This window comes from Zea mays, chromosome 1 (assembly GCF_902167145.1).
Source record: "Zea mays cultivar B73 chromosome 1, Zm-B73-REFERENCE-NAM-5.0, whole genome shotgun sequence".
Taxonomy (NCBI): Eukaryota; Viridiplantae; Streptophyta; class Magnoliopsida; order Poales; family Poaceae; genus Zea; species Zea mays.
Genome location: NC_050096.1, coordinates 10,512,698 through 10,523,189, shown reverse-complemented (window position 1 = coordinate 10,523,189; position 10,492 = coordinate 10,512,698).

Sequence of the window (10,492 nt, the reverse complement as noted above, 5' to 3'; positions counted from 1 at the left end):
AGAGGAGCAAGAAAGTGATAGTGAAGATGATGATGATCTTCAACAATTCTTCGCTCAGCTAAGCAAGAAACATCGGATGAGCTTGCTCAAACTCATGAAAAGAGCGGAAGAACAAAAAGAAATGCTTCATAAGCAAGAAGACTTCCTCATCAGAAAAATCGAAGACTTAGAGAAGTTGACCAAAGAGCATGAGAAGCTAAAGTGCTCTCATGATGATTTGGTCCAAAGGTATGACGACATTTCAATTGAGCAAATTAAAGTTGTTAATCATTCATCATATATTGCTCAATTAGAAAATAAAAATGCTATGTTCAAGAACACGATAGAAATGCTAAATATTGAAAATCTAGCTTTGCAAGAAAAACATGATATGCTTGTGTGCTCTCATAATAAATTTATGGATTCACATATCATGTTAGAAATGGCTCATGAGGTTGTGTTAACTAATTTTAAATCATACCAACCTCACATATGCACATGTACTCAAGTAGAAACTATATTATCATGTGCTAACAAATGTTGCTCTCAAGAAAGCCAATCTTCCATTGAGCTAAAACTTTCTGGAACAAGTAATGTTTCCTATGCAAAAGAAAACAATGAGCTCAAGGAAGAAAATGAGAGGCTAAAAAGGAGCTTGATTCAATTGAAGGGAAAGTGTCATGCTCAACCTTCTCAAGATAATCGTGATAGTATGGTGAAAAAGCTTGAGAAGGGGACAATAGTAGCATGCACAAAACCCCTTCAAAAGAATATCAAGCTTTCCAAGAAGGACATGAGCAAACATCAAGAGAAGAAAGCCAAAGCTCATGACAAGTGCCTCAACCATGCCTCCACATGCTCCACACAAGGTAACAAACAAGCCACTCTTCCAAATAAGAGAAGATTCACTAGAAAGTGTTATCAATGTCATGAGAAGGGACATGAGATTAAGTCATGTCCCTATACAAAAGATAGTGACTTAACTTTAGAAAGAAAGAGGCTCACTAACCATGTAGCAAACAAGAAGCAAGGCAAGAAAGAGTCTTGCAAAATTAAAAATCAGATTTGCTACACTTGCCAAAGAAAGGGACACCTATGCAAGGATTGTCCCATGAGTAAGTATCCTAAGCCTACCATGTCAATTCATTCATATTCGCTTAGGAGACCCAAAAATGACATTTGTGCTAGAAAGGTAATTAGTTCACCTAAAACTAGCACAAAGACCATTTGGGTGCCTAAGTACTTATTAGCTAACCTTGGTGGACCCATCCAAAAATGGGTACCAAAATGTACTTAATAAGTTTTGCAGGTACCCAAAGATGATATGAAGCTTTGGGGTGCTTGAGCGGTTTAACTCAATTCTTATCTCAAGCTATCAATCTTACATTGTCTATCCTTTAAGATTGACCCAAAGATGAATTGAGTTGTTATATCACTAACTTTATATTCATCTCTAGCAAGAACTTGTGTTGTAGGGAATAAGGCATAACCTTTGTGGGAATCAAGCAAAAGGCCCACAACCAAGTGATATCCAAAGGATGGTAACAATTAATTCTTAAGTGCACATTGCTTTTAATTGGTATATTCCTTTGTGTCTTTTGTAGCCACATAGGAAAAATGAAGCACTTGAGAGTGAACTTAAAAGATTTTACCTTGCTTTGGAAACGATCTAATTATATGGTAGATTGCAAGTTCATATTTTTATATTGTGACAATCTACATGCTTTAAATTGATTGTATGTATATTGTGGCATATTTCAAGTTAATCATCATATTATTGCCATGACCTAGACATAAAGAGTATTATCCCATGTTCTTAAATGAATAGAGTGCTAAGTAAGAAATTCAAATTCGTATAGCACTTACCAAATGGGGAATTCTCTATATGACTAGAGTTGTGAGACTAATGTTTCTATCTAAGTGTTTATGTAGTCTCACAACATGAGAATGTGTTTCCCAAAAGGAGTGTGTCATTCAACATTCAAAGAAGATCGAACCAATACTATGTGATGTATTCATTCTTGTTTAAATTGGTTTTGAGTCTTCTACATTAATCACTCACCATGCTATGAATTAAACTTGCCATGTAAACTTAATTAATAATCATGCTACTTTCATCTTTTTTACAATTGATGTTATGCATGATGCTTGTAAGGGTAATTTAGTTGATATCATGAGGTTTCCTTGTTTTAGTAACCTTCTTGTCATTCATATACTAGAGGTTGCTAAATAGGAAACTATTGCTTATGTTACTAATACAATCTCTTTTAAGATATTTCATGGAAATTCATAAGTAGAGATTGTGCTCTTTCAATTGGTAAAATCACAAGCTTTAAAGGTTAATCTTCACCTAAAAGAAAGATTAGGAATGCTCAAGGCAAAGGTATGGAACAAATTGCTTCAATTGGTAGTTGATCAATAGTAGTTCCTTCCAAGTGGCATTCTTTCAATTGGTAATAATATATTCTATGGAAAGGAATGTCAATATGAAGGTTAAATTCCTTTTGGCTTAAATTTGTAAATTAGTGCATATTGTGAACTCACTGCTCCATGTGCATTAACTTAAAAGGAATTTAATTTATGCCTTTACGCCTCATAAATGATGATTTGTTTGCCATTCATATATAGATATCATCATTCATTAAATACTTCCTTGTACTACTAATACCTCTTTTCAAAGTGTTTCATCGACTAGTTTTAAAAGGAAAAGAGATAACAAAGAAGGAAGTCTCCACAAATGATGAAAAGAAGAATACTAAGGTGACACCACCACAGATAGTAAGATCTGTCAAATTGGTATAACAAATGGTACATTCTATATGGTGGTAAGTATTCTTAGGCATAAGTTAATTCATTGCAAATTTGTCATGCCTTGACCATGATATGTAATATACTCCTCATGAGACTCTTAACTGAACTAAAAGTGCATGTGGCAAGTCATTCAAATACTTGATGCACATATCTAGTGGGAGAACATTATATATCTTGTGTCATAGAGAATAAGTTTCACTTAAGTAAGCTATACTAAGACAATCCAAAATGGTAAATTTGTATCTCATTCATATGGATTGTAATCTTTGTTTTCTAAATAGCTACTCTTGATGCAGTTTAAAATTCCCTTATCGTTAATTCTAAAAGCGCATAAGAATATTTCTGTTGATATTCATCACATACATATGCACTAACATGGATATGATTTTTAAACTGTAAAAGGTACAATTAGTGATCCATACTCTCTAAATTTTGGAAACCCATATTTTGATATCTTAGAAATCTACTTCAATCGATATACATATGCTTCACATTGAATTGGATCACTAAGTTGTAAATTCCATGCATAACTTGTCTTTATGATATGAATGCTTGTGCGACTAACCTTGATAAGCTAGGTGCACCCAAAGTCAAGGTAGGTTCATCATCATGAAGGCAACACAATGATGTATCAAAAAAAAGGAGAAAAGGCTCCTATTCTTAACTTTAGCTTTTATATGTGTGATTAAATATTGACTTGAAGCCATGTAAGATGGTTGTCAAGTATATGTGGGTACTCAAGGCTCTTACTACTAATCTCAAAGGACCCAATTCAAATTGGGTACCAAGATATGCAGCTTAAACTTGTTTTGCAGGATCACTCCTTCAATGGATCAAGTTGGGTGCTCGATAATGAATATATAAATCATATTTGGAGATAGTAGCAAGGGTGGTAACAACTGAATCTCAAGTGCATATTATTTTCAAATCTTATCTTTTTTGTGACTTGTGTAGCCACTAAGGGAAAAGAAGCACTTGAGGATATACATCAGTTATTGATTATGAAATAAAGGTCTAATTGGAAGATAAATGAATATTATCATATGGTCAACAAATCCAAAACTATGTCATGTACTCTCTCTCTAGTTAATTGGATTTGATTCTTCTATATTAGACACTCACCATAATATGGATTAAGTCAGCCCTTTAGACTTTATTGAATAACCATGCATATTATCCATATCATTCAAAATATATTGTGTTTAAGGGCTCAAGGGAAATTTAGTCCATATTATGAGGTTTTTCTGTTTTTAGCAACACGCTTGTCTTTCGCATATAAAGGGTTGCTAAATAAGAAACTAGTGCTTGTTCTACTAATGCCATCTCTTGTGTTGAGTTTATCCATAGAAAATCTATGTTAAGAGATGGTGCTTGTTTTAAATTGGATAAATCACAAGCTTAAGGATACTATTCAACTAAAGTAAGATGAAGTTGATAAGAGGCCAAGGTAAGAAAACTTCCTCTCCTTCAGTTGTTTTAGTATTCTACCCTTAGTAGGATGTACCATAGTATAGGTTAAATTCCTTGCAATGTAAAATGTTCAATAGTGCATATAACTTTGACATTAACTATATGTGTGCACTAATTGAAAGGAATTTAGTCTATCCTTTTCGGTTTCAATAATGATGATTCATTTGCCATCCATATATCAGGATCATCATTTGTGAAAACCTCCCTTGTGTTTCTAATGCTCTCTTTTCTAAGTGTTTCAATAAGGTCCTTCCAAGTGCTTTCAAGATGGATTCAAAATCTACGGATATAAGAGTCTTGGTTGTTTCAATCATTGAGTTTCAATTGATCTCATATCAAGTATGATCGAATCAAGAAAAGATGAAAGGAGTTCAAGATCACTTGGTTGGATGAAATCATAAAGAGAAAAGAAATCACAGTGAATCAAGAAGGAAGTTGAACTATCCTGAAAACCAAATAATGAAGAAGTAGTGACATAATCATATAATATCCTTCATTATGAGGTTTAAGGTTCATATTAGCATGCTTTACCCTTCAGGATTTCAATTGATATACTTTCAGTTCTTAAACTTTCAATTGGTTTAATTTTCATCATCTATGTAAAGCATGTTATGTTAAACCAAGATATAGTGCAAACATCTCCTTTAACCTCGTATTGTTGATGTGCATAAGTGTACTTTGTGTACTCTTGCATGCACAAATTGAGGGAGAGTTTAGCCTATATCTTGTGAGACTAATGAATTCTTTCAAGTTCATGTTGTGTAGTCTCACACCTTGGAGAACATCAAATGAGGATGAGTGGTTCCAAGGAAATGATCAAATATTTACCACATGTCACCCCATGGATTAGTTCTATTGGGGAATGATATGGGTTCTCTAGCATAAATTCAATTGTTTCATATATATTATGCCTTGACCAAGATATATGATGAACTCCTCTAAGAATCTTAATTGAATCAAGTGCATGTTACAAGTAATTCGAGTACTTGATGCATACATTTAGGGGGAGCTCATTCTATATCTTGTGTCCTTAAAGACTAACATTTTCTTTTAGTGAATTTGTGTAGTTCTTTGAAGAGAATGAGTTTCTCTTGATCGTTTTAAAGAGGATAAGTTTCTCTTTGAAATGTCAAGCCTATCAAAAGCTAAGATAGAAATTCATGATTATAATGAAGACCATATGGCATGGAACAAAGGTGTGTCACTCCATGAACTACTGTATTACATTTGTGTATTTAGGCTCTTACAAGTTAGTGTATGCATGTATATGCAATATCTTAAGTCACATCATAAGGTTGCACTTGAATCTTGGCTTAAAATATTGCATATCATGTCTATTAGTATACCTTTTGATTATGAGTAATTCCTTCAATTGGTACAATTTCACATTTTCATAATTTATTTGTACCAAGGTTCAAATTGTAGAACTTAATCTCCGGGCCTCACAAGTCCAAGTGCATAAGCTAAACAAGTACTCATCACTTGTATGCATATATTTAGGGGGAGAATGGTCTATAATTTGAATCTTTGAGACTAACTTCATTTTTAAGTCTATTATGTGTGTAGTCTCAAATTAGAAAGGAATCTTCAAGCAAAGAAAATCGCTTCCACTGCAAAATTTGATGGGTATCAAAGATTCTTTGCTCCAATAAATGTATCTTCTATACATTTCATAAGAGAATGAGTTTCTCTTGTATATGCTACTCCAATGTCATCTAAAATTGGTAAACATGTATCATATTCTTTTGGATTGCAAATGTCTAAAGTAGCATAACTTATAAATTCTCCTGTCTAGAACTTAATTGATTAAATAGTGCACATATTTCTTATGTTGCATGATTATATTCAATTGATACTCCTTTTATGCCAATGGTACTTTAAGTTACAAATAAGTACTCTCAACAGATATCAATTGAATTCATATATATATATATGTGTGCACTAAAACTTGAGGAGAACTTAGTGCAATATGCTATTAGTGATCTGCTTATCTATCGAATTGTATCAATTGGTGTTTTTCAATTGATATTTTTCATACATGATCACTAGTTGCATAATCCATACTTGTGCAATTTTCATGTTGCCTCTTGTTATAATAAGAAAATGCTAGGTGACATATAGACTCCAGGTATCAAGATTTATCTTTCAATTAGTATGACTATATTCATTTGATATCTTGGACCTATGTCACAATTATGCCAACAAGAGCTTGCAAATGAATTATAAATCCAACACAAGTCTGGAAACCCCTTGAAAAGGTAAAACGCAAAGGTACATCACTTATGACACTTATCCATTACCTTTGTGCCATCTAAGTACCCTCTTCATGATAGTGTGTTAACATCTTGCTTAATCATAATTTCTACCCTTTATATTCTTTGTATCCTTTTTGGAGATTTATGACAAAGGGAGAGAAATTTTGTATTAAAGCTTACCTTTAGTCTTATGTATCTAAGTGTTAAAAGACTTTTAAAAAGGGGAGAAATAATTAACAAAAGGGGGAATCATAAGAAAAACATAAAATGTAGAAAATTGGTAAGTGCATTCTTTGTCATGAGCATCACGTTTATTTTATGACACACTGCACCCAATGAATAGTATGATATAAGTTGTCTCCATACTTTGACCTAAATATGTGCTTTTGGCATTTGAGTACAAAAGTGTTATTTTCTGAAATGCACATATTTAGGGGGAGGAAACTATATCATAGGATGTAAAATCTTATTTATCAAATCTTATGTAAGCTTTGAATGTGTTGTCATCAATCACCAAAAAGGGGGAGATTGAAAGTGCATTCATCCCTTTTGTGAGTTTTGGTGATTTGGATAACAACACATTTAAAGGTCTAACGAGTTTGCTAAGTGTTGAACAGGAAATTCAGTATGATGAACATACTTGAATAGTGTATAATGATCAGTGAACAAAGGTTCAACACGAGGTTAAATAACCAATGAGACAATGCAAATGGATATAATATGATCTCTATATTGGTTTGAATATATGGACAAGACCTGAGAAATCACTACATACATATGACCAGAATAGAGGACAAAGTGATTTAGAGGATTGGTCAAGCCAAAGAGAATAAGATATGAGGAATCGTGAATTGGCTTGACCATATTACTGTCAGTCCATATATGCTTCTATGAGAATCAAACTAGAGCTTGATTGATCTTGACAGTTATATCTAGAAGACATTCAAGCAAGTTTCACAATATTGAAGAAATGATTCTCTCAATGGATGCTCAATATGATGTGACTCAAGAATGGCTTGATAGGGTGAAGATAGCAAGGAAAGGGCTTCGAGGAACTAAGCGAAGGTGAAGGCCAAGCGACGGCTTGTAGACCGAGGTACCATGGCTAAGGTGAAGAAGAGAGTACTTGCACTAAGTCGATGAACTAATCAGCTATGAAGAGTTATAACATGTTGATGCATCAATAAGGTGACTTGAAACCATGATTTGAACTCATATATGGTGATATGGTACAAGTCACAGGGTTTGATTTATGTTTGCTTCAAAAGGTGAGACAAAGATGTTTTTGATCCTTATGAAGCAACGCCATGGAGAAATCACACATGAGACGCCAATGACTCAAGGAGTTTACTTAATTAATTTTATTTAATTTGAGTATAGGAATCGTCGTACTATAAAGGGGGATCCAAAAAGAAGGTTGGTGTTTGCCAAAGCTCAAACCTCTATATTCAAAAGCTATTTTTGAAAAACAAAAATCTCTTTAACATTCTATGGTAGACCATGGTTAGGTTTGAGAAACCTAGAGTGTTCTTGTTGAAAAGCAGCTGAACTTCTTCAACTGCAGCTGAGCTTTTCAGCTGAGCTGAACTTCAGCTGAGTTGAGCTTCTTCAGCTGTAGCTGAGCTTTTCAGCTGAGCTGAACTTCAGCTGAGTTGAGCTTCTTCAGCTGCAGCTGAGCTGAACTTCTGCTGTGTTGAACTTTCTCAACTCCAGCTGAACTTCAACTTCAACTGGGGTCCGGGCAAGTTCAACCGGGGTCCAGAGAGGTTCAACCGGGGTCCAAGAAAAGTTCAGCCAGGGTATTTTTTCCGGACCTCTCTGGTCAATACCGGTTGAACTGGTCCTAGGAGAGGTTCAACCGGTGTCAGGGTCACCTGACCGGTCTGACCTCCTGACTGGGAGACTGACTGCCAGTCTGACCCCCCCAGGCGGTTGAACTGGTCTTAGGGGCGGTTCAACCGGTCTGGTCAACCCTGACCAGTCTGCAGGTCAGTCTGCGCGTTAGTCTGCCAGTCAGACTGGCAGACAGGCTGCCAGGCCTGCCAGGGGCGGTTCAACCGCCCTAGGGGGCGGTTCAACCGGTCTCAGGCAGAAAAATCTGCCCAAACGGCTAGTTTTGAGCTCCACCTATATATACTACCTCCTACCTCTCTCCCCACAGCAGTGAGCACGATTTGAACTCCATTTCTAACCCAAGAAACACCTCCCTCTCTCTCTCACACATCTCTTGCCTCTCCCATTTCAAATCTTTGGAGAGAAATCTTTGAGTGAGCTTGAGAGCTGCAGTTTTTGTGCTTTATCTCTAAATTTCTCTTGCTCTTCTTCTTCATCCGAGCTTTGGTACTACATCGAGTTCTTTGTGGATTCATTACTCTTAGAGCTTCTAGCTCCTAGACGACTAGGTGTCTCTTGTGAGTCTCCAAATCTTGTGGAAGACCACAAGAAAGTTTGTATTACCCGCTCGTTTGAGCAAAGATTATTGTGTGGGCTTGACCTTTGTGGTCGGCAAAGGGAGGATTAGGGTTGAAAGAGACCCGGCTCTTTGTGGGCGCCTCAACAAGGAAGTAGGGCACCTTTTGTGGTGTGACCGAACCTCGGGATAAATCTTGTGTCTCTTGTGTTCTTGCTCATTGTGTTTGTTCATGTTCTTCGTTCTCTCACCATTCCGTGGAAGATTGTTTATATCTTTTTGGTGTGTGGATTTTGAGAAGTGCCCTTCTCAGATCTACTACTTTGAACCCTGTGGATCATTTAGAACATCTCATTTCCAAAGTTAACTGGGTGAATTTCGAGATCAATTCAGTTTTACCCAGTTTGCTTCTAGTTTTTGTTGAAAAAGTTTTAACTTGCCTATTCACCCCCCCTCTAGGCAACTTTCAATACTTGAGACTTATGTTATTGAGTGTTGGATACTTATGTTTGTGTTCGAACATGTTGGTAATGCTTTGTAAGAACTTGTTTGATTTATGGTCTTTATGAGATATGTGATATTTGTGATGATTATGTGATATCAATGATGATTATGTGATATCTTTTGTTTGTTTGGATGGAATAGCAAAAACAAATAAAGAATGGGTATACTGGTCACTTTGCCGTGTGCCTAGGCCATAACACTCGATAAAGAAGGCATATCTGGGCACCGGTAAAGCTTCTTTGCCGAGTGTTGTGGCCTCGGCACTCGGCAAAGAAGCAACCTTTGTCGAGTGCCTCCTAGTGCACTCAACAAAGGTGCTGACAAAGGGGTCCACTGGCGACCTCGTTGCCGAGTGCTAGTCCGGAGGACACTCGGCACCAAGTGTTACCTAATACGCTCGACAAAGAGATACTCTTTGCCGAGTGTCAACTAGTACACTCGGTAAAGGCTCCGTCGCCATTACTAGCCGCCGTGACGGTGACTTTTCTTTGCTGAGTACTTGGTGACACTCAGCAAAGTCTTTGCCGAGTGCCCGATAAAAAGTACTCGGCAAAGAAGCCGTTGTCGATGTACAGTTCGCCGAGCTCTCTTTGCCGAGTGTCACACTCGACAAAGCCTTCGCCGAGTGTTTTCCAGGCTTTGCCGAGTGCTTCAGACACTCGGTAAAAAGCCTGTTTCCGGTAGTGCACATGTCATTATTGCCGACCAGGCTTTCGCGCATTGTTGAAAATTTCCCATTGATGCCTCCTGTAGGAGTTTGGGTCGTGCCTTATTAGTCGCTGGCTGATCATTCTCTTGGACCAGCTTCGTCTTGGTAAGCTATTGCCTCACCAACTAGCTAGTGAGACGTGAATTATTCTGAGTGAATTTCTCCTTATGCTCCTCAGCCTACGAGGTATTAGGTTGTCCACAGTCGAGTACAGTAAACCATACACTATGAAGATTCAGTTTCTAGTGCAGTAGAAATATTTCCGCAACGAGAGAACCTATATGAATGACTGCAAACCTAAAGGATGCACGAGAAATGCCTCGTATAGAGTTAGTACTTTCCTACTTGAAGTCG